This window comes from Symphalangus syndactylus, chromosome 9 (assembly GCF_028878055.3).
Source record: "Symphalangus syndactylus isolate Jambi chromosome 9, NHGRI_mSymSyn1-v2.1_pri, whole genome shotgun sequence".
Classification (NCBI taxonomy): domain Eukaryota; kingdom Metazoa; phylum Chordata; class Mammalia; order Primates; family Hylobatidae; genus Symphalangus; species Symphalangus syndactylus.
The window spans coordinates 28435340-28458611 of NC_072431.2; the positions used below are offsets into that span (position 1 = coordinate 28435340).

A 23272-nucleotide genomic window follows, 5' to 3' on the forward strand; every position below is an offset into this window, starting at 1 on the left:
TTTTGATCAGCACCAGATATACCAGAAACAAACAAGTTTCTCCAAAATCTCGTTTTGTTTTAGCAATACTCCTAGCAAGAAAAAAAAGACAAATATGGAAATGAGGCTGTTCAGGTTTTTCTTCTGTCATCTCTATTAATAAGTTCATAAAAGCAATACTAATACTAATATTGGCCTTATTAATTTTCCAAATTAAAAATAACATAGTTAATACAATAGACTCAGCTTTTGAATTTCTGGTGATCTTTCTCTGGTAATAGGAAATTTTGCATCCCTGACAGTTCAGTAGCACTACTTTCTCTTTTAAGTCTAATGTAAGTCTAATGGGCCCATTTAGGCTTGTAATGAACAGTTTCGGATTTTTACTCTTGGGTTCCCAATCTTGGTAGGTGACAGTAGTTTGTTTGCATTTGCCTTATGTATTTGATGCTACACAGTAGTGAAATGCAATCCTTTGCTGTCTATACAATTATTATGATGCCTTTGCAACATGATGTGCTCACTGACACAAGTTTACCTTCCTTTGCCCCAGGCTTGCAACCTGGTGGCATTTGAAGGTACCTGTTCCAAAGAAAGTATTGGTCTTATGACAGTTTTGTGATGTGAAATAAGCTGAAAGTAGGCTCAACTGACCCGATTATAACAACATACCTCAGTCTAGAGACTCTTCTAGCTACTGATGATTGCTTTTCTCATATTTGGAAAAGGCTATGACATGGCCAAGAGAAAGAAAGAAATGTCTTTGACCAAGTCTCTGAACTATAGAACTTGTCAGAGACTTTTCTTTTGTCCTGAAAAGGAAAGCAGAATACCAGAAATATATTTTTGATACTTAATAAAGTCCCAGCTAATGTTGTCGATGAAACAGCAACAGTAGCATTTCCAAAATTTCTATTTTGCAAAAGATTATGGGTAGCAATTTGATTGGGAGAGATAATTAAGGAATTGCAATCATATGGTTTTTACTTAGAGTGTATGATTGTATACCTATTCAGAAATAATAGTGGACAGCCTGAAGGGGATTATAGACAATGGCAAAAATCTTCCATCCCTACTTCTTGGCACCCCTCTGCATATTCACTGCTACTTTAATGGACCAATTTGGAAGTTTACTGTTTGTTAACTGTTTCTATTATTTATGACATATAATATGTAGAGTAACATAAAACTAGACAGGAATGAGGAATATGCATTTAAATTAACCTACCTAATGAAAACAATCCAAACAAAATATTTATTGTATACTGGTGGCTTTCGTTCCTGTTTCTTCATGAGATCTAAATTAGTGCCCTGAAGTCTAATTCCCAAAGCAGCTTCCATTGTCTGGGCCCATATGCCAGAATGAACTGCCATTTACATTGGACCAAGAAAGCAGTAAGCATGTTGGGCAAATTTGACACAAATGTGGTGATATAGGAGCAGAAACAGTGCATAAGCTTTCTTTGAAAGAATAAACTAAAAACCAATCACTGAGTACATCAATTTCTCATCCCTGCTGAGGTGCCACAAGGCCCCAAGATTCTTCCTTACAAAGCCACCCACCAGAGAAAAAAAAAAGAAAAGAAGAAAAATAATTCTAATGTTGAGAAAAAGAAGTCAAGAGCAGACTCTAATACTTTCCTTATGTTCTCTGGAGCTCTGTGAAGAATATTCTGTGCTGGTAATTGCTCCTAATCAACTGGATGGAAGAGAAAGCAAAAATAAGAACAACCCATGCCTATATATTTAGTATACGCTTAATTCTTCTCTAACATAGAAGACATCTAGAAGAATCCTAGAAAAGGTTTTACCAGACATTTCTTTTCACCTATCACACAGTTCTAATCATTCTTTTCTTGGAGTGCTTTTAATACTTTCCCTGAAAATATGTAGCAGCATAATACTCTGTTATTATGGTATAATTGGTCTAGCAATATTTAATATTCTCTATAGCTCAATTGTCACCAAGCCCTAGCCATGCTAGAAAATAGACTTTGAATAAGTATAACTGTCTCAGCTAACTCACCCTACCTGGAAATAGGAAATCACCACAGGATCGTGATAATCTTTGAAACCTAGTACTTTGGGCAGGGTAAATATTGGGCTCATACATGATGCATACACATGCAAGGACTCATATCATGTCTCCCTCGATTGTAACTGAGTTACAAAGTTGTCTTGACTTTGTATATTGGAATAAAATGGACTAATATTCATTACAAATAAACCTTACTCCAAACATTTCTTAGAATAGATACTTCCAAAGAGCTGACATAACAGAGCACTATTATTTTTACATTATGTGCCCTCCTTATCCATGGGTAAGGCAATACTCTAGACCTAACATTTATGACAGCCCCTAAAATAGCCACCAAGAAATTGTGTATTTAGTTCTTAGTCTTTCAATATTCTTTAAATGTTTTTCAGGCATAAGCTAGAGTTACTCATTCTTGCCTCCTTCCATATTGCTTGGATCAGTGAAGACAATTATCTTAGCAGCAAATTAATGTTAACTTCACTACACAAAATTTTGAATAAAATTGAACAAGAGTAGCAATACACACAAAAGCCACATCTTAGGCTCATGGGCTATGCACGTTTTTTTTTTTAGTTGACAAAAATCTTGGAAAAATTTCCTTGTACAGCTGTGACCACTAAATTATAACACTCCTGAAGGACTCAGCTATGTTTTTTGCATCCCTATAATTGCAGATTACAGAATATCTGACTAGTAGTAGGTACTCAATTACTACTCGATTAAAAAATTAAGCCAATGGGACATTGTAACCTATGTTTTATCTCTTAATGTAACACCATATCTTGCAGAATTTTAACAATTAGTCACATCTACAGAGTATATAATAAGCTAGCTAGTTCTTCAACACTGACTTGGAAAAAGTTAACTTATTTCATTCCTTTTTACCCTAGACATGTTTCACAGTGTGATCTATATGTAATCCTTTTAAAGGAAACTGATCTTCTCAAGTCTCTTGAGAAGCTAAAAGGATATTTATAAAAGAAATGATGATATACCTCAAACCATGGGTATGGAACTGGAAATAGCAATTTGACCACAAAAGTTTTTTTCACAACTCATATACTACTACCCAATGATCTAGGATCCATGTGGCCTCACAAAATATATGAAAATAGCCACTCACAGTGTCAATCTTTAGAACCTGCATGAAAAGAAAAAAAAAATTATGGTGAGAAGAGGAAATGACAGAGGAGCACACAGTGGTGATGGTGGTGAGGACAGAGATGTGGTAGTTGAAATCTATTAATGGTAAATCACTAAGAGAAGACCCTAAAACTCCTAAAATTCTTAAATGACCTTGAGTTTAGATCCATTTCCTTGAGGGCCAGTCCTGTTACTAATCATCTACTTTGATATCTATGAAAGCCCACTACTGAAACTACTCCATATGTATTCTTTTTTTTTTTTTTTTTTTATTTTTTGAGATGGAGTCTTGCTCTGTTGCCCAGGCGGGAGTGCAGTGGCACAATCTCGGCTCACTGCAAGCTCTGCCTCCCGGTTTCAAGCCATTGTCCTGCCTCAGCCTCCCAAGTAGCTGGGACTACAGGCGCCCGCCACCACGCCCAGCTAATTTTTTGTATTTTTAGTAGAGACGGGGTTTCACCGTGTTAGTCAGGATGGTCTCGATCTCCTGACCTCGTGATCCGCCCACCTCGGCCTCCCAAAGTGCTGGGATTACAGGCGTGAGCCACTGTGCCCGGCCCTCCATATGTATTCTTAAGCTGGCTTTTCTTTAGCTAGCTTAAGTAATACTTTATTCCTCATAATCAAATAATCCTAGTGAAAAGTACTTGGAGTATTTTCACATTTGTGAGTAAGTTAAAGGTGTTCTGTTTTTTGCATTACTTAGCCCTCTTCTCTCAAAGGATGATTCAGGGAGATGAATGGAAAAACAAGGAAGGAAGGATACTAGAAAGTTAGGTAAGGTCTTACTAGTCTTCCAGGATCCAGGACAGACCCTCACTGACAACTGTGGGCTTCCTTCTGCTTATTGGATGGATGTAATAATTAGCATGAATATTCTGTGTATCTGAGATGAGCTGTATAGACTAGGAAGTCTTATAAAGGCTAGGTCACAAGCTAAATCTAGGAAAAACCTGATAGATACTTCTTAATCTGTAATGTTAAGAATAATCTGAAAGTCATGTTAGATATGCAAATTCTTATTCAATAGATGTAAACTAGGGCCTAAGATTCTGCATTTTCACAAGCTTCCATGTAATTTCAATGCTGCTGATCTGTCCAATACATTTTGAGTAGCAAGAACAAAGGGACCCTTTATATAATTACACAACCATTCTCATTTATTCTCTGCAGGATAGTAAAATAGAAGATGGCCACTGAAACCAGACAAATTCACCATTTCCAAGCTGTGTAGCTTTGAACAACTCATTTAGCCTATCAACATTTTTGTTTCCTCATTTGCAAAATGGTGAGGATAATATTTATCTTGCAGAATTCTAAAAAATTAAATGTTATGAAATATGTAAATTTCACAATAGCTCCTAAGCAAGTGGTATTTATTTTTCAATTCATTCACTATGTTAATTAGAAAGCATTTATCGAACAGTATGCAATTTTCTACAATAAATGCTGGAAAGGAAGAAATACATGATCTCTGCTCTAAAGAGTTTATAAACCAATAAAAGTAAAAAATTGTCTACAGGGTTATATCTTGTGACATATAATAAAAAATGCCATAGAGAGAAACAAAATGCTTTGGAGTTTTAAAAAAGGCAGGTTGACAGACAGGAAGGAGAAAAAGGTGGAAAAATCAGAGAATGTTTCAAAAAGGAGGCTGCATTTCAACTAAATCTGTATTGTTGGATAAGAGTTCATCAAACAGAAGAGATGGGGGCTATCATTTCAAGTAAAGGAAGAAGCTTGTAGAAATCATGGTATGTGAAAACTGGCTTTTTAATGATACCTCCAGAATTTCAATGTGGCAAAACTAGGTTGAATTGGGAGGAGGCAAGGAAGACAAAGCTAGCTGCATCTAAAGGCAAAGGCCTTGTATGACATGCCGGGATCCTGGGACAGTCTGCACCTCCTAATATAGCTTTCATCACACCTTATTACAATTAAAAACTAGCTCATGTATAACTCTGCAACTCTAATATAAGTGTCTGGTCCATAACAGGTACTCAATGAGTTCTGGTTGACAGAATAAATGCATAAATATTAAGGGGAGATAGTTCTTGGGAAAGGGGGAAAAAGGCCTAAAATCATATTCCACAGACGGATCCCTTAGACAGCTGCCTGCTTTGCTTATCCTGCAGTGACCTTAGCCCATGTGGGGGCTCTAGCATAAATATATGTCTTAGAGCAACACCAAGCATTTTTTATTTGGCATGATTGTTACATTATATAACAGAAAAAAACCATCCCATTATACAATCTATTGCATGCATTCCATTTGGCCTCCCTGTGATGATTCAATCTCTTAGTGGTGCTTAAGATGGTAAAGGTTGAGAGAAACTATTATACTCTAAGCAGATTGAGATCATCAGATGAAAACTATGATGTGTCACAATGCACCCACCATCGCTTGTAACACAAAGTTCAGTAATATAGCTTGCAGCTACTGGTTGATTAGAACAGCTTTCTAGACCAGGACTTCTGTTTTCCTAACACACAGAAGCACAAGGCTGCTTGTTTTCCCGAAGAAGCAGAATGGCACAGTCTCCAGCGAACAATATGATTTCGATATAGAAAGCCTGCTTACATCTCACTTCATTTTCATTCCATCTATTGATTTCTTCAGGATTGTGCACATGTATTGGAGTATCTTTATTGAATCCCCCAGGCATTCCAAGTAAACATAAACAGAATAATTAGGAACAATAGTAAAAGAATAATTGTAAAGCAGAGCACGTCTTCATATTATATTAGAAATAGAAACCTTGGATTTATCAGATGGAACTATTTTAGGGCTGGCTTTAGGCAGAATTAAGCAGGAACAGCTCATCTTCTACAACAGGACAGCACAGTGGTGAAGGGCGTGGGCTGGAGGCAGGTAATCTGGATTTGAAACTCTACTTGAAGACTTTCTGGCTTTGTGATTTGGGATGTATTGCTCAATCTTTCATGCTCCAAGCTCATCATCTATAAAGTGGGAATTACACAATTACTTAACCCATAAGGATATGGAGAGTTAATCCATGAAATATGACTTAGAATAATAATGACACTCGAGAGCTTAATATATGTTAACTATTCTTATAATCTTCAGGGCCTCCACTCTACTAATTCAGTAAATATCCCTACTTCCAGAGTACCTCATTCTATATTTTAAATGTCTCCAATATTATTTTTGTCCTTTTGCATACTTGTATTTCTAGCAAGAGTTCGAGTCATTTATATGTTTGTGTAACTGTGTCCTCACCAAATGTTGCCCCTGTCCAAAACCTTTTTATCTTTCCTTTCATCTTTCACTGTGAAAAGAAAAACACTTTTTAAAAGTTATTAAGAAATCCATAGCATTAATAATCAAGTGGTGAGAAAACTCCTACCCCAGCCCACATCCAAAGCCCCTGAAGTTACAGGAATATACAGTCATTCATGCACAAATATTTACCGAAGTGTCAGATACTCCTGGATGCTGGGGGCACAAAGATAAATGAGGCAATGTAGATGCTGAGTATTCACTGGGGAGCATGGGAGCACCAGAAATGGAGCTTAAATCAGTCTCATGTAGGGGAGGAAATGGTGTCAGGAAAGATTTTCTCCCTATATCCTTGTAGACTTTTCTAGAGTTGTTTAATGACACACATCAGGTTTTTTTTTGTTGTGTGACATTCAACTGGTTAGAAGACAAAGTCTTCTTTCTCATTCCTCAATAAATCCTAAAAACATATCCTCCCACACATCTATAATGCTCAGAGAACCGGAAAAAATATAATGATTGTCCAACTCAGAAGTTAGAGACTTGGGTCCCATGCAGAAAACTTTCCTTCGGGTATTACTTATTAACACCATGAAAGCAGCACAAACGCATCCATTCATTCACTCATTCAATTACTCCTCCTCACTGTGCTTTCCTGCACACTGCTAACTGTGCCCTTACAACCTGATATGGTTTGGCTGTGTCCCCACCCAAATCTCATATTTAATTGTAACCCCCCTAATTCCCATGTGTCATGGGAGAGATCCAGTGGGAGGTAATTGAATCTTGGGGGTGGGTCTTTCCTGTGCTGTTCTCATGAAAGTAAGTCTCATGAGATCTGACGGTTTTATAAAGGGGAGTTTCTCTACATAAACCCTCTTGCCTGCTGCCATGTAAGATATGACTTTGCTCCTCATTTGCCTTCAGCCATGATTGTGAGGCCTCCCCAGCCGTGTGGAACTGTGAGTCAATTAAATCTTTTTCCTTTATAAATTACAGTCTTGAGTATGCCATTATTAGCAGTGTAAGAACAGACTAATGCACAACCCATGTCAACAATGTTACACGAAACAGATCTATTAAAGAAAGTGTCCCTGTCCGTGTGGGAGCTAAAAATAGTTGAAGATGTATCTTATAATAGAAATAAAAATAAAATGAAATAAATGATTAAATACCATTGAATTGTTTAATAAATGACTTGAAGTTCTGGGAAAAAAAAACATCAGCTAAGATAGCAAATACCGAAAGTTTTACCTTAAGTGCCACTCGTATCAACTGGAAGTAGATGCCTAGAAAACTGTGTTGCCAGTGATTATGTGACTGCCAGACTCAGAAGGAAACAGCTTAGGGGCCAATGTCGGTCATGTCACAAGAATCAGAAGTATCAGCACTTTGCTACATCTTTTTCATGGTGTGCTGGCTATGTAGCATGATAGTTAAGAAAAGTGGTTGTAATGTACAGTGGTTGGATTCTGCTGCTTGTTAGCTCTGGGACCTTAGGAAATTTATTCAACTTCTGGGCCTCAAGTTTTCTCAATTAAAAAGTGAAGATACTATATCTCAAAAAATGTTAGCTATTATCAATTAGTCTGTAGCTTCATGAAGGACAGAGCCAAGTCTGTCTCAGTCATCTTTACATCCCTGATATATGGTCCAACAAGCATCTTCTCTACACACACACACACACACACACTGTGGGAAGGGTATTTAAAAGAATTGGGATTGAAGAAGAACTATAAAAGATGGTTAGACTATTAAGTCAAGGAGCATGAGAGAAGAAGTTACTATTTGGGCAAAAACAAGTTGGCAAGACATGGAAACCAAATGAGTATGACAGTCATGGACTAAAGAAGAGACAGACAAGCCAGAAGGAAAGATAAATAGTATCCAAACAACTTCGACTTTGGAAAACACTAAGAGATCATCTCATTTATATTTCGTTTTGTGAAGAAAGACAACTGAAGCTCAGAGGAGTTTAAATAGCTTATAGTGGGAGATACTGGCATAGCTAAGATTACAACCCAGATTGCCTGACACATACTTCAGTGCTCACTTGGGAAGGAACTGGAAGAAAACGCTGGGAAGCTGGTCTAAAATCATATGATAGAGTTCTCCATATGGAAAGTTCACTCCTTACGTGATGAGGATTTCTCTGCTCTGTTACCAACAGAATAAAGCAGAATAAAATTCCCTGGAGGGCTCCTTTGTGGGACATGGCCACGGATAGTGAGGCCACAAAGCAAGCACTATTAATCAGCAAGAGTCAAGGATATGAACTAAAAACATTTCAAGCTTATTTATACAAAAAACAGTACCCAACAGTGTTGGTAAGTGGCGGAGCAATGGGCTGATGCTTGATTTAGGTGGAGATTAGATAAGGAAGCTAGGAGGAGAATTTCCTTTACCCTGAAAACACCACATTGTATTTGTAACGTGCCACATACTATCTGAAAGTGAAAACTACCCATAATGCTTTGCTTGATACTTTGCGGGCTTTTTTTGTTTGTTTGTTTTCTTTTATGAAGAGCTCAAGATATTCTCTTAGATACTACTATTACTCATAACATCTATGCCCTTTTGTTTAGGGCCAGACATATTTCTAGTCTCATTTTATAATGGAGCAACAATTAATAGTCAAATATGAAAAATATTCTGGTTTATTGACTCCTATCACCTTATTTCTTATACTTGATGCTTGTCCTACCCAAAGACAAGAAACCAGCACCAGATGTCTTCCCTAGGTAGGTAAATGTTGCTCATTTTTATTTGTCGTCTAATAAATAAATGCCAGATTTGGAGGTGGAAACTTCAAAGTGAAGTTGCCTCATCCTGAGAAAATGTTGGTGTCTGTTTACATCCATATATTAATGGAATAATCTTCCAGATCAGTCAGAGTACTTCAGACACAATCAATGATACATATGCCCCCATTGTTCTTAATCAGCTTCTGATTAAAATGTCTTCTCATGCTCTTCAAGCTTAATTGTTGTCACTGACATCCATGAAAGTACTCTTGCAAGGATTTCTGTATTGAGAATTAGAGGTAGGGAATCTATAGTGAAGCACTGTGTCCCCAGGAAGTTCTTCTCTCTCGCCTGATTATAATCAGTCTCTGACTGCCATCACACAAGAATTATAATACCTAGGTAATAAACACCCTGAAGACATACTGTGACTGTAATATTTGGGTTCTTCAGGCTAAGGGGCCCTGCAGTGGCAAGCTTTTGTGTTCAGCAGTGCTCAGCAGTTCCATCCCGAATTTTCTTTCATCAGTAGATACTGTTTACTTCTCTTCTCCATTGGGATGTAAGCATTGCAGAGAAGAATTTGGGACTAAATTCCACCATAGTGTTTCTTTGCAGTGAACCTCGGGATTTTTTTTTTTTTTTTTTAAACATGGATGGTACCCTTAGCCAACTGCGTAGCAGATTTGTTTTTCTAAGTCTGGATGTGCATTGCAACCTTTGGGAAGTATTTTTTAGTCACAGATCCCTAAGCCATTTCCTAGTCCATTTAATCAGAATCTGTACAGAGGTTAAGAGCAAGGGCTCTGGAGTCAGCAGTCTGAGTTTGTATCCCGACTCTAAAATGCAAACCTGGGACAGATATTTAAACCCAGTGCCTCAGTTTTCTCATGTATGAAAATGTAGTTAATTATATCTACCTCATAAGGGTGTGCTTAGAATAGCACCTGTCCCATATAAACACAATTTAAGTATTGGTTATGATGGTGGTAGAGGAAATGAAGCTAAGACTTGACTAAATCCTTCCTGAAGCCCATCCTACCTCTGGACATTTTAGATTGGGAAGTCAATAAACCCCTTTTATTTTTTAACTCTTTTTGAGTTTTGTTGTTCTGTTATTTTCAACTTACATGGATCCAGTGCTTAGGCTAGGCTGAGCAGCCTCATCTGGGCATTCTACCAATACAATAGAAAAAGCACCAGTCAGAAAACTTGAGTCCTAGTCCAAATGTGACTCTATCTAGGAGCATATGATTTCAGAAGCCTCGGCAGTGTTAATTTGATTACATATGAGTCTGGTCATTGACATCCAATAATCTACGTACTAAAATGTCTCACCCCTCAATTCTGTTTATCTAATATATAAGGAGACTGAACTAGAAAAGCCTGAAGGGTGGCCAAGCTTAAGGAGTCAACATTTTTAATCTTCTCCTGGAGGCCAAGGGGTGGACTGAATTTTGTAGTGCATTGTACAAACTCTTCTTCTCTTGCAGAGGAGTGTGATTCCCCTCCTCTTCGAAGATGAATAGGAGGGAGGTGTTGAATGCTGCTAATTCTCAGAATGGAAACCAAGGTAACAGGAGAAAACAATACCAGAGAGGTGCTGATTCTAGACAGCTTATGAATACAGAAATTACCTGTCTTTGTTACATGTTTGGAGCTGAGCCTTCCTATAATTTATCTATGCATCTCAAGAGGCTTTATACAATACACCGAGACATTTTCTTAAGTAGAAGAGACTAAAAAACAACATTAAAAAAAAGCAACAATCCTTTTTGTCTGATTGTTCTTCCATGCTGCCTGTCCAAGACTGGTTTAAGGTAACCTGACTGTGCACATGCGTGCTTTAGGCTGTGGCTGTGCAGTATCCAAACACCCATTTGAGAAGTGAATTCTAAAACAGGGAACACAGACTGACCACTTAAAGGCTTAATGTTTAAAATCAGTACTTTTCTACAAAAATCCAGTTTTCTGGCCACTCTAGAACAAAAATTGGAAGATCTGGCAACACCAGATTGGCATTCCCCATCACAACAATAGGCTAATACAGAGCAGCAGCTGCCCCAGGACTGCGTCCAGTTTGCTGCAGTTCCTAACCTCCCTGACATCAGTGGGACTCAGAGGCTGGCAGTATTCACATTCAGCTTCTGCTCTTGTCTTCTCACACTTGGCCAGACTCACTCATTTCTACTAGTTGTTAGACATTCATAGATATTTGAGTTTGTAACCCTAGCTTGCCTTTAAACTTTGTCCACATCCAAGCTGATGAGTCTAAATTTACCTTTCTGAAAATCAAGTGGAATGCTTCAAATGGTACCACAAACAGTGAGGAAGAACACTGGCTCTATGATGTCATATAATCAGTTTAACTATTTACTTTCCAATAATTCCAGATGAGATTCTACAGGCATAGTAATGTTACTGCATGTATTATGAACGTCTAATGTGGATTAAGAACTTTGTGTATCACAAAGAAGTGACGGTTCTTTAGATTACCTAATGAGATGAATTGAGGAAGACTTCTGGAATAGGCCTCAAATAGCTTTAGAGATTAGCCTGAAGCCTTCTCTGCATTTTCCTCATTTCCTTTATGGAGCTTAGGTCAGAAACTGCTTTTCCAGCACCATCTATTAGGAGCACATGAAACGTCAGGCCAGATTTATGGATTCAGGACTTGACATTGGATCATAATTCAGTTTAAAGTAGAAGTAACAAGAATGCCACAAATGACTTGGAGCCAATTCCTTTGTGGTCACAAGAACAACACTAAAAAGAGAGCATTGGTTTCTTAAGCCAAGCCACTCCTCTTTCCATCCCTGCCCCAACTCTTGTTTTGATACATATACTAGTTATGAAATACTAAGTATGCAATTACAACAAAGACCTAAAAATCTGCTTACCATTTCTGCTACTTTTTTCAGACATCTGACTGTAAGCTTCTTCTCTATTACCACCATGTCCTGTCTTTTTTGTCCTCCCAGTTCCTCACTGCTACTGAATCTCTCTGCTTTTATGGGTGGCCGCACCCTTCACCAAATTGTGACTGTGTGAAAAGAGCACATCTTATGCATTATTGCTCCCCCAATTCCTAAGCATGTTACTTCTGCACTGTAGAAGCAATTTATAGTTATTTAAATGATTGATGGCCTCCAGTACGTCAACTTCCTCTCATTCCAGGACATCAGTTTATTTCTGAGTTCATTTACTTACTACCAAACCCGAACCCCATCATCAGCCATCTTAGTGAATTCTTGCATTTCATTTTCTTTCATCTGTCTTTGCCAAGTTACCAGACTGTCAAGGGTGACCAGAAGTAGCTCTGTAACTAGAAGTTTTGAAGATATGTTTATGTGTTCTAAAGCAAATACACTCTGTAAAATAGTAACTGATACTTCACAGACATATAGTCTAGTCAGTTCTATCATAGCACATATTCCCCAAATGCTCTGGAATCTTCAGTTTCCCAACATCCCACACTCTTCAGTCTTACTAGATGACCTAATCCACCTATGAAATTTAAATAACCTCATTTTCGCTCCCTTAATTTCCTATTTCCCTTTTTAAAATATCATTGCATTGTTATTTCTCTATTTTTATTTGTCCGTCTTTGTTATCTAATTGATCAATTTGTTCATTTGTTCCTTCCCATCCCATAATCCCTGGGACTTTTTTCTGAATCCCTCTTCTTCTCTCTTACACTCATCCTCCCTCTCTCTCTTTTCCTCTCCATTTCTATTCTGTTTGTTATTGTCTTACTTTCATTCACTTCTTTTATCTACAGAAGCTCTTTCAAAGGTTAACTGTGGGCTCACAATTGGCAAGTGCAAGCTGTTTCTAAATTCTATTCCTTCTAAACCCTCGCATTTTTCAGTGCTGTTTATCACTCATTTTACATTCTTTGTAACAGTAACTTTTTTGACACTGCCACATTTTTGTTCTATTACCTTTTCAAATACTTCTTACCCTACTTCCCATTTGTGGCTCCTCCTTACCCACACTCTCAATCACACAGGTTTCTAATCAATTTTGTTTCTTCCTTCTTCTTTGTACCCCTTGTGCAATCAGTCACCAAGTCCTGAAGTGTACTTCAGGGGACAAGAGACACATTTAACTTGCCATGTTGTCATCTAGTATTCAATTTGAACATCTCAGTCTCTTTTCAGGTGCCTAAGATGTTCTAGAAATATACTCTGGAAAACTTCAAGTCAGATATTAAAATCAGAAATGGGGCTAAAGCTATGAAAATCAGAAAAGTAGTTTACTAGTTGACATATAACAGGTGAGATGATGCTTGGGCATATTTATCTTCTGCTTCTACAGCTAGGTGGGGATTTAGTTCAGAGTAAATACATTTCTCATGCCCAAGCTCCAATTTACTCCCTTCCTACTATGAGGAGAAAAAGGAGAAATAATTTTTTTGTAACGGGGGATCATTTCTGTAGCAAGCGAGAAATCCAGCTCAAACAAGCTTAGGCCAAAGTAGGGGATGTATTCGCAGGCATGATTAGACTTGGGAAAGGGAAGCAGTGGCTCTGGGAAAACTAGAACAACTGATTATTTCTTTTCCCCTAACCATACTTTTCTTTCACTATGTTCTCTTTGGTTAACTTTTTTGACAATACTTGAATCATGGCAACTTGAAGTCTGGGTTCATATAATCTCCTTTCCTTCAACACAGGAAAAAAAAATCTGTTTCCTGTAGCTCCAATTTGAAAAAAAGAAAATAGAAAAAACTTTGTAGGGCCAGTTCAGGAGATACACAAGGTGGGCCTCCCTAATCAGAAAATGCCAAACTTGAAATGTTCCAAAACCCAAAAGTTTTGAGCACCAACATAATGCCACAAGAGGAAAATTAAACACCTGAAATCACGTAATAAGTTGCAGTCAAAATGCAGACAAAACGTTGTTTCCTAAGGCTATGTGTATAGATGTATATGAAACATACATAAAATTCTTGTTTAGACTTGGGTTCTATCCCCAAGATATGTCATTATGTATGTGCAAATATTCCAAAATCAAAATATGTACGTATGTGAAATCTGCAACATTTCTGGTCCCAAGAATTTCAGATAAAGAATATTCAACCAATACTAACAGCTCCCCCAATACCCCAATCCATCAGATTGCTTGTGCATATAGGGTCATACAAGAGGCTGACAGCTCTCATTTGCATAAAACAAGATCCATAAAATGAGGACCTATATAGCACCAACCTCAAGCCAAAATCAGTCCAGACTCAACACTTGATCCTTATTTTAGTAGAACGACCGATCTTTATAAAGATTTGCTCTCAAATTTTAAGCATCCGTTCTTTCAGCCAGGAAAGTTGATTTTAATCTTTTAGTCCTGAAACTTTAACTGTTCCTAGTTAAAAAATCAGGATTTTATGTTATCTATGGATACTGAGTTCAGAGAGAAAGATTAAGTGCAGCCCTTGCTAGTCTTAGAATATCAGAAATCAAAATTACTTTGATAGAATTCACCAAATGGATTATATGGCAATGGTACTTGCATGCATTTTACAAGTGACAGAGCAATTTTATAAAACTCTTAAAACTGTCCATCAGGCTGGACTCAGGTTGAATTAATGTGGTGGTTAGGATGGCAGAGGCCTGCAATAGAAGACAAGTGCAAAGCCACGCTGTTTCTCTGCTCCCTCTTCCCTCTGTTGTAGCATTGTCATTGCCACTTTCTTCCATCACTAGAGACCCCTAGGGAATGAAATGCCTCCATTACACTAAGACTTTCCCTTAATTTGAGGTCAGAGATATAAATTGGTGAAGAAATCTCTTTTTCTCACAGTTCAAATTCCACATAAAGTATTAATTCCCAGATTATAACTCACTTGATATGATACCTAAATGATTAAAAATTATTCCAAAGACCTGGAAAATACACTTATAAACTTAAGGTCCCATTCTGACAGGCTTTTGTCAGCAAAATACTAAAGGGAGAGAACAGTCCAGCATATTAGATTGTGGGTTACTATATGTGTCTGAAAATAGATGTAATGGAAATTTCAGAAAGCCAAACAATCAAATAGAGAGATAGCTGCCCCCATGCTTCTCTCAAATGGAAATCTTCTTTTTTGGGGTAACGCAATTGAAAACAATTTTCTATGTAAGACACAAAAACCACAGTTGAGAAATAAAAGTTTATAGAATCAGAAAATTCTTTCCAATCCACCTACCACAAAGGCTGATAAAAATCAAAGCTTGGAACAAGTTGATACAGACCCCAATTCACAAATTCAGCTTGCCTTAGCTACTGCTGCCACTTTTTTTTTAAAATTGCATACTCAAGGTCAGTAGCTGTGGAATCAGTAATTGATAACGTATTGTGTTAAACTCACATGCGTAACAGTGAATTCTATAACAAAGACTGCTATAGTAAGAAACTGTTGTTAATGCCTTCGGTGCTCCAAACAAAAAATAATACTAATGAATCTGCTGAGTACTGATGGAAAGGATGTAATAGGCATTTCCACAGAAATGTCTTGTAATTTAGGATTAATTAATGTCCAATTATTGTAAGCTGTTACTAATAAATTTTAAAAGTCAGCTCTGCACTTCCATTTTGTAATGTTTTTATAAAATGGAACATTAGATGTTTTTAATCTTGTCTGTTCTTGCAAAATACCCCAGATAACATGCTGTTTTGCATTTCAAATAATACATACTCATTTAAATGCAAAACCAGGGTCCAATCAGAATAAGATGGCAATCAAATTACAATATTCAATGAAGAGTTTGCCAAGCTGACTTCATTAGTAAACTATCATGAATTTCAAGATCTTACAAGGTTTCTATTTGTTTGTACAACTGCAAAGGGCTCAATTACAGAGATTTGAGAGAGTCTAAAAATAACATCAGACTAATTAAAAGTTTCAACCGGATTTGGGCTAGCACTGTTTTGAAACTCTTTTTAATCCATTTGACTTTCAAAATGGACTTAGGAAGCTAAGGCTCTGTTTTTAAACTATTGAATTAAAAACAAACAGGCGACAAAGAAAACAAACAAAAAACAGTGAAACCCGGAGCCTTCCTCTTTCTGGTGTTTAAGAAAACACAGAGGACTGTGCAGATCTGTCTGAAAAGACCAGCCGTGACAGTGCTGCTCCATGTCCTCTTGGGCTCCTAGGGGAACTCGGTGTCATTTTCTGGCACTATTGTGCATGTTGAAAACAAGCTGGAAGAAGCTGTAGCTTCGAGTTGCTGAATCTTTGAAAAATGCAGGCAAGAACTTCAGTCTTTGAAGCCATTTTCCCTTTGGGAGGTAAGATCCAGGTAATCAGGAAAAGCTCAGGAGGTCGGGCTATTATGATAATGCTCTGCCAGTGCAGTTGCTGCTCACGATATTACATCTGTTGGATCATCAAACTTTGTGGAAACTCCCAGCAAGGCTTCTGTCTCAACAGGTGCTTTCTTTGTTTGACAAACAGGGCAGTGACAGGGTGTGGGATAGAAAGTACCTAGGTTGCCAATTTTTTTTCACATTTATCAGTGCAGTAGTGTGGTTCACTGAACATGGCAATATGGGAAAGGCTGTTGGATTTTTTTTTTTTTTTAATTTTATTGTAAGTTCCGGGATACATGTACAGAATGTGCAGGTTTGTTACATAGATATACGTGTGCCGTGGTGGTTTGCTGCATCCATCAACCCATCATCTAGGTTTTAAGTCCCACATGCATTAGCTATTTGTCCTAATTCTATCCCTCCCCTTGTCCCCAGCCCCCAACAGGCCCCAGTGTGTGTTGTTCCCCTCCCTGTATCCATGTGTTCTCATTTTTCAACTCTCACTAAAGAGTGAGAACACGTGGTGTTTGGTTTTCCGTTTCTGTGTTAGTTTGCTGAGAATGATGGCTTCCAGCTTCATCCATGCCATTGCAAAGGACATGATCTCATTCTTTTTTATGGCTGCATAGTGTTCCATGGTGTATATGTGCCACATTTTCTTTATCCAGTCTATCATTGATGGACATTTGGGTTAGTTCTAAGTCTTTGTTATTGTAAATAGTGCTGCAATAAACATATGTGTGCGTGTGTCTTTATAGCAGAATAATTTATAATCCTTTGGGAATATACCCAGTAATGAGATTGCTAGGCCAAATGGTATTTCTGGTTCTAGGTCCTTAAGGAATCGCCACACTGTCTTCCACAGTGGTTGAACTAATTTACACTCCCACCAACAGCATAAAAGCATTCCTATTTCTCCACATCCTTGCTAGCATCCGTTGTTTCCCGACTTTTTAATAATCACCATTCTAACTGGCGTGAGATGGTATCTCGTGGTTTTCATTTGCATTTCTCTAATGCAAATGATGATGAGCTTTTTTTCATGTTTCTTGGCCATATAAATGCTTCTTTTTTACCTCTTTATATTTCTGCTTGAACTGCCCTTGTTTTTTCTTTCTTCAACAGAGTTTTAAGCACTCTTGAGATTTTCCATAAGATATGAGATTTTCCTTAAGAAATGATTGTCTTTAAAGAAATGCTAACTTCTTACTCTAAAGCATCACAAAAATAAATCTCACTAATTTCAAGGTTTCCAAAGTTAAATACTGTAAATACTACATCCATTAAACTCCTGTTCTGGAGGTTATATAGGTATCAGAGCATCTGTCACTGCCACAGAAAAACATTAGCGGTAGCTAATGCTGAGGAAGAGTACAGCCTCGTAATTTGGTTTTATGTTGTGCCTATTAATGTACAAACTACGATGCAAGTAGTGTTTATTCCTATGCCATTTAAATGAACAAAAGTGAGATTGTGGCCAAGGCAATGATATCATCATAAACTGAAGGAGGCAAGTGTGCCTTTCAGATCATCAGTGTAATGGTTGTGAGCCTCATTTCAGAGGCTGGGTTTCCTTTAGAGGACTTCTTTTATGGTTACGTATTTTTAAGGGCAATAACTCATGAATAAAATATCGATGAGTGAGGGAACTCTAAATTCTTGTAAAGCTAACTCAATTATCTGTGCAAATGGGAGCATGGGTTGCATAAATCAACAACTTCCCAAGCTAATTCTCTGGTTGCAATTTAGCCAATAGTTGCCACATTTCATCTTTTCTCTTCAACAAACCCTCTACCTTCTCTCTAACCAGAACTGTAGATAAACAACAAAATGGATCAGCTTGCATTTCATCTCACCTTCTCTTTTTATCCCTAAAGGCATGTCTGATGGATGGAAATGGTCTGAAGAGGTGGCAGGAGGAAAGGAGGGAAGCAAAAGAGCTGGAAAACACACCAGCTGGATAGCAAACCCCTGAAAAGTCCAGTATTGGGGGGAACTCACATAATTTCTAATTTTCATCAGAATCATGTCAAAATTTAGCAAATTCCAGTGTTAAGGCTGACAGAAATTACTTGGCAGTCAGATTTCATTTGTAGGGGGTTTTCTATATGACTGGATTTGTGCTGAGTACAATTTGGGTGGATCTTTGCAAATGAAAATGTCCCTAAGTTTAAAAAAAAAAAGTACTAGATGATCAAAGAAAATAATAGAGTGCCATAAGAAACACAGAAGTTCCTTTAAAAGTAGCTATATCTAGTGGAAATTGTTAGAGGACTGGAAGAAAAACATATCATTAAAGTTCAATAGATGAACGGAGCTGATGTAGGAAAAAGATGCCAGACCATTTCTATCAAAAAGAGATCAGAAAGCAGGAGAAACATACCATCATTTTGTGAAAGTATTAGACGTGGGGTAATATATGAGCTCATCTGAAATATCACACAGCAGTCCCACTTGATGTTACCCACATACCATATTCCTTTATAGTATTTTTAACTTGAGAATACCTTATGTATCAGTTTAGGTAGCAATCCTCTTAGGGATTATAAGTGTTAATTTATCAAATAATTCCTATTTTAATAGAAGTTTGCCTAATTTAACTTTTGAATATTTTAACTTCCTTTTCACCATAATGGAGAACTGATTTTAAACACAATTACATAGTGGTTTTTTAAGAGGGGTACCTGTACTTTTCCAAGAAAAACAATGATCAGGATGAAATTGAGATCATAAATGAAGGTAACTCATACTTTTAAAAAACGAGATGGTAAGAAGAGAGATCAAGTCAATTTATCAAAAGAAGAAATGAAATAGGTAGCTATTTGCAGACACTGCTTTACAGGAGGAAGATGCTCATATGAACATACATGAATGCGTGGCTTATTAATGTCTACCCAATGCCCCCATGCCTTTCTAACAGAAATCCAGTATCCTTCACTGGATGTACACTGCCAGGAATCTTAATATACAGTAACATAATAAAAATAAAGAAAATGTTTCGCTTTCTTTTTTATCTGAGAGTCAGCCCTCATTGCTACCAGACCACTATCGTGGTTTTTTCTTTCTTTTCTCCAGCACTGCCTTGATTCCCTGTCCATTCAAGCCCAGGTCTCCAGCCTCCTATACATTCTTTGAGCTCACTATATCCTTCCAATAAATTTCCTTCTGTTTGTTAGTCAAAGACTATTTCTGTTGCTCTCAGCAAAGTAATTATGAGATATGGAATCTTTAAGGCAGCTTAAAAACTGAGAGGACATCAAATGTGGTAAGAAAAAGAGAGGATCAATGTCACCAACACAGAGTTTTGAATCATGTCATTAAAAAAGAAAGTTGTTGGTTGTTGGCGCTGACTCACTATGGGAGTCTCAAGAGGTAAAAGTGATGCTAAGAAGACAGTATCTCCCAAAGAGACGTTTCCCTGAACACATATGCTTGACAAGCACTTGTGACCTTAGAGAAGGCTGTCTGTGAAGGTGTTAGACCAGTGGTCTTCGGTCTTTTTCTACCCCTGCATGCTGGAGGGATGAAAAGAAAGCTCATCAACACTATGTCCCCTAGAAGTAGTGATTCTGAGTTCTGGAGGTAGATCTGAACAGAGTGAAGGGGGCTGGAAAAGCCTTTTAGGTGATTCAAATACTTTTCTCCCCAACACCTGTCAGTTTCAAAAGACAACTGCTTTTGATGTTAGTAGACACGTTAAAATAAATTTTTAAAGTAAGGTTAAGTACTGACTAAGCAAAGGAGTCACAAAAAATATACCAGCAGTAAAATATAAGGTTATAAAATTCAAAAACAATTTAGTTACTCAGCCTTCTTATTTTAAATTTGGAGACACGGAGGCAAAAATAGCACATTCTCAGAGTTAACACAGCTTGTCTGTTAAGGCAAGTATTAGGGCTCTTGGTTCTTGAACCATGGCCCATTTCATTAAGACACATTGCTTTCTTATTTTTTAAAATATCCTCCTCCAAATAATATTGATTCTTAGTGCTGGTGTATAAGAGTAGTTACCTTGATCCATCATGACATATTAATAAAGAAAGATCAAAGATCTATCATGATATATTAATAAAGTTGCATGTTATAGGAAAAGTATTACTTGATGAATTATTACCACTTTCAGTGCCAAATCATGATCTATAAGACATACCACATGCAAGTTGCTACTTAAATTATAGATATAATACCTGAAATATTAGGACCTGTGTCCAAAATCATAATTGGCAAATTTAACCCATATTTATTGATGGTAAATATTACAAATCTGAACTAGGTAATGGTAATAAATATTATATTTTAGAAAAAATATATAACAGAAGCTCAAACACATTCTGTTTTCTCTTTACAAAAACGTCACCAGAAAGCTAAATGTTAAATTTCAGAAAATACATCAGTCAGAAGCTCAAATTCAATTTACATTTTTCACCAAAAAAATTCACTAGCTAACTTTTTAAAGATAATTGTGACGAAATATTTAGAAGCACATATGTATATACATTGGGATACATCCTTCACAAAAACAATGAATGTCAATCCACATTAAACATCACTTCAAATACGTTTTAGATGCCCTTTGAGATAAGAAAATACTAAAAACATCTACATGTGAAATTGACTTCAGAAGTTGTTAGATCAACCACAATTTTTCACAAATAAAATAGTTTCATTTTTTTCAAAATAAAAGTATTTCTATCATTTTGGGCTGTCTTTGAATTTTTTTTTTCTGGGTAGTCTTTTGTTCCTCTATACTTTTCAGTGTAGAAACTTAGCTGATAAAGCATCAAGCAGTTATTTTATGCATTCCTATTTGGTTTTTGTCTTTCTATTTCTCATCATTCATTGATGATGCAAACAGACTTGTCTTTTGACTGAAATTCCTTTTTTTATGGCTCATAATTTATGAAGAACATGGCCTTCTGTGATAAAGACCCATCAAAAGCATCACTATTCTGCATTTATCGGCATTGAACTGCCTGTTTTATCTGTTAGTATTAAAAGGTTCCGCTTTTTTTTTCTGTATCTGGCTATAGTCCTCTAATTTATCTCATCTCTATTATCTTCCGGGATAAGGCTTTGCCTTGGACTGTGGGTCAAAAAATCACATTATTAAAATTATCTTCAACATTCAAAATAAAAAATATTTCCATGCAATCTTATTTTGGTGAAGATGGCAAATGAATATCATTTAGCTCTTCTGAAGCTGATCTGATCTTTTGTACCTATTGCCTCTGGTAATGCTTTGCTATACAAGATGTACTGAAATAAATGATTTGTCCTTCGGTTCTTTCAATCCTGTGTTCTTTATCTGCTAATGGGGTTCCACATGCTTTGCTTTTCAAAACTCCTCAAGTTGCTGCATCGAATGATAAATGTTTTGCTGATCCCCTTTCCGAACACCAGCCACTGTAATCTGCATATTAACGACAAATGAGTAAAAATGGTTGGAAAGGGGGTTAAGAATTTAAATGCAGTAATGTTCAAGGTGAGGAAAAACTCAGAATGGAGGTGGACTAAGTCAAACAACAAAGACACTTCCAAGTTCTCAGGGTTCTCCACAAACTTCCACTCATTTGTGTTTAAAATCTAGAATTTGTCAGAGTGGCTTAAAAATCCTGCGTTGAAGCATGACATGAAGATTAATACTGTGTGCTGTTATTCCTTCTCATCTCATTAGTGGTGACATGTGTTTTGAGCTCTTCTGGATGGTAACTTGATTTCTACCTTCCCTGACCTCCCAAATTTGACTTGTCACTGCTGATTTAACCTTAGATTTGCATAATATTTACAAAATGCCCAGGAACCGGCAGAATTCAGAGTTAAAAAAGTAAATATAACTAAGTTACAAGAACCAAGATTCCTTTGGCTATAGAACCAAAAGGAATCTTTAAAAACATGTAGTTAATTTCTTTCCTTTTGGCAGGGCAATGCCTAAACCCTGCCTAAAAGGCAGGTATTGATCCTCCTTTTAAAGCCATCAAGCAAAGGTAAATTATACAACAGACCCTGGTGACCTGTTCAGGGTATCTCAATCCTATTAGAGACAAATTCATATCAGATCTAACAACTTCATACCAAATGTCCTAACGTTTAACACAAAACAGAGACCTTATTTATCATGGTGTAGTGGAAACAGCCCTGGAGTCAGAATCTGAACAGCGGAGTCATTGCCTCTTTCTGGCTGTGGGCATATTTCAAGTCACTGAAATTCTGAGTCTACGTCTCTTCATCTGACAGAACTATATCAGCATAGTTTTTTTTTTTTTTTAAAGAACTGTGTACAATAGTTTAATTTTACTGTCATTGCTATTATTCTTAAATACAAGAACACACTCAGCACTTCCTAAGAAAGGGGCCCTTTGCTGGTAACGTGAAAAACAGAGGCATATTGTGTGGTCTCTGCCATTAAGGAGCTGAGCATTTCATAGAGAGAAAGAGAAATATCCAAAACTATGACCTAAATTGATAAAATAACATATTGCCACATATTAAATCATGAGTACAAGAAGTAAGTTCTATTGGAAGTCAGAGGAGGGCAATCTAATATTTGCTAAAGCAGCCAGGAAGTCAGTATATTCCTGAAGACTGGCACATGCAGCTTCTGAAAAGAAGACAAGGCCAAATTGAGACTCATTTCTTAAACACAGTATTTTGGACTGAACATAAATGAATTGGGAGTAAAATGAACCCTTGTAATGCCTTGTATTGATAGCTAGGACATTATTCATTTATTCATTCAATAATGACAATTTCTCTACTATGTGCCAGATTAAAGAGATATAAATTAAAACATAGTGGCATTCTAAAAGAATCTTAAAGTTCAGTGGAAGAAAA

At 36.9% G+C, this 23272-nt stretch overlaps 2 long non-coding RNA genes across 2 annotated transcripts in view; both read right to left on the reverse strand.

The window, feature by feature from the left end:
* Positions 1-1585: 1585 nt before the first annotated feature.
* LOC134731412 (uncharacterized) overlaps positions 1586-23272 on the reverse strand; it is a 48328-nt gene continuing 26641 nt past the window's right edge. The window contains exons 2-3 of the long non-coding RNA XR_010113639.1: positions 3013-3158; positions 1586-1678 (exon numbers count right to left, since the gene is read on the reverse strand). This is a non-coding gene — a long non-coding RNA (uncharacterized lncRNA). The remainder of the gene's footprint in view (positions 1679-3012; positions 3159-23272) is intronic.
* LOC134731411 (uncharacterized) lies at positions 9098-11447 on the reverse strand. The gene is made up of 3 exons (XR_010113637.1): positions 11427-11447; positions 10276-10321; positions 9098-9426 (listed from the first exon to the last, which is right to left on the reverse strand). It is a non-coding gene; the product is annotated as an uncharacterized lncRNA (long non-coding RNA).